The following is a 2,757-nucleotide window of genomic DNA, read 5'->3' as shown; positions in this document are numbered from 1 at the left end:
TGTTTTATTTATATTCATAAGTTCTGAGACCATATTGGATTCGATTATTCTTGTGTTTCACTTTGCATGTTTTGACTTCCCGAATAACTAGGTTATTCAAAGTATCCACAGTTGATCATACTTTGGAAGTAGGTATTGAGGCAAGACTGTCATGAATGGGTTTGTAGATTGTCTAAATGCGTTTAGACATAACACAAGTTTGCTACAGTGTTCATGAGTACTCCTGGAATAAGATTCGAGTATTGGATTCAACCCATGCTCATTTGAATCACTTCATGGATTTTATCACGAGTGATCATGAGACGATAATATCTTATATTCTTGAAACCAAGACGTGTGAGTTGTAGTTGCAAGTCGGTTGCACATTGACATATGTAAACGCACCAGTAACTTGGTGTTATAAAACATATTGCTGTGTGTGATTTGATGAGTAAGTACAATCAAGCATTTGATTCAAAGTTTATCCATTCCTTTTACCCCATGTGGATAAAAGCGATATCTGTGGGCCCTTTGATGATTTAGTGATGACAACCTAAGTGCTTGGCCAAGCCTGGATTGATTTGATTTGTTCAATTAGTCGGTCGTCATAAATCAGAAATTGGGAAACAACAGATGGACAAAGAGAATGATTATAATCCATGTCTCATGTCCATATGATATCTAGAATTGATGAATATATGATTACTTATCTAATGGACGCGTCATTGACTAGGTCAGAGTTCGACAGCGGCTTTTAAGAGCTAGGATTGCTAGTCGGGATTTTGGAGTCGTACTTGTAATAATAGTTATTAGACTTATCCAAGTGGGATACTGTTGGATTAGGTATCTAAGCCCATAACTATAATTGGTATGTACTTGACCTGAGAGTAGCATGGTCCATTTGGGTTTCATATCACCAGGACAATTTGATAGGATGGACTTTTGAGAAAAGGTTATTTATGATTTATTAATATATTATAAGTTCTAATATATTAATATGAAATCATATTATTTAATTAGTATTGATCAATAACTAATTTGGAATTAATTTCGTGATCAAAAGAGACTAATTAAATATATGGGGATTGATTTGGTAAATCAATGATTCTTATAGTGTGGGCCAATTGTTATTTAGGATGGGTTAAACCAATATGGTAGTCCATGGATAGTCCATGGAGGTTTAACTAATGGATCCTAAGTAATATGAAAGGTCATGGGCATTAGGGTTTACATGGATGTAACCCTAATCTTGCCACACTATATAAGAAGCCTCTTAGCATCCAAAATGATGCACTAAGTGTTCTTGGAGATCATTAAGCCGATTTTGGTGTAAGAATATTATCTCAAAAGTCATCCTTTGTCCAAAAGTGTGTTGTGATTCCATTTGAGGTGCAACACTTGGGGCATTAAGTTCTTAAAGGCCAAACTCAAGAAGTTCTACAAGCTAAAACAAAGAGGTAATTCTATAACTCTCTTTTATGTTGATTATGTCATTTGCATGCTAGTTGTAAGCTTAATGCTTTGGAAACAATGTTGCATGTATAATTAGAGAAAACATAGATCCAAAGCATTTAGGGTTATATGTGCACCATAGGATGTTGTAGTATACTAAAACCCAACAGGGGTCTCCTTGTTGAACCCCAATAGTGGACCAAATATGTGTGTTGCCTAGATACAACCTTGTTGCTTGACCATATAGAAATTCTGCCCACAATGATATAGAAGGACACCTCAATCTAACCTCATGAAGTAACGTGGATCTGTCGAAAAGGTTAAAGGGATTAGAGAAGTCCACGGTAAGCATGGAAAGAGACCCGTCATCGTGGCGCTCACTCAACATCCTATTGACGCTATGTAATACGGCCTCAGCGCCACCCGACACCCCGACCCCGAACTGAAAATATCACACCCCCAAACCAGACGGCGGAAACTGTGACAACCCGATATTTCAAGTCAATATAATGACCTAAAGTCAAGTATGGTAATCTATTTTTGATATAATAAATATAGTGTCAAAAATGAAATGTTCAAAAGTCTCAATTGGGTTGCGTAAAATGATAGATATCGTATCAAGGTTTTCAGAAATATAAAGAACACTCAAATCCGAGTTATAACGAATAAGTTATGACCAATCAAAGATCCGCGTCAAAACCGGTAAAACACCGTTAAGCGTAAAAAACGAAATCTCAATAAAATACTTTTTGGCCTTAGGTATCTAAATGAAAGTCGTGGATCTCATTAAACCGTAAACATACATAAAAAGAACGTCCAAATCTGACTTCGTATGAGGAAGTTATGGTTTTTTTAAGTTTCAGCTTAGCACTATGCAGCCTGAAGTTCGAATATGAGATCCCAAGAAACATATTTCCCGAGCCGAAACTCTGCCCGCGTGAAGCCCGGTTTTTCACCAGAAACCCACGGTTACGTCCAGAAAGATCATTACTAGAAACGAAACGCTGCTCGATTCACCACTTATCAAGTGAGCTCATACCCCCACATTTTTCCTACTTTTTACAGTTTTAAAGGGGGGAATACAAGTCTAACACAAAGATTTAAAATAAAGTTTTAAAGGGGGGAATACAAATGATTTCAAATAACGTTAAAATGACATAAAGTCATCACAAATATTTAAAGTGTTTAAATTCTTTAGAAGGTTATACCAACTTATATTTTTCCCCAAAAATCATATTTATATCATTGTATATGTATATAAATATAAAGGTTATTTTATTCAGTTTCAATACTCTTTGTAACTTGCTGAGCAAGAGGTTGCATTCA

Source organism: Lactuca virosa, chromosome 7 (genome assembly GCF_052849685.1).
Source record: "Lactuca virosa cultivar CGN04683 chromosome 7, Lactuca_virosa_CGN04683_v6, whole genome shotgun sequence".
NCBI lineage: Eukaryota > Viridiplantae > Streptophyta > Magnoliopsida > Asterales > Asteraceae > Lactuca > Lactuca virosa.
The sequence above is the reverse complement of the archived record's forward strand: the minus strand, read 5'-3'. Positions refer to the sequence as shown.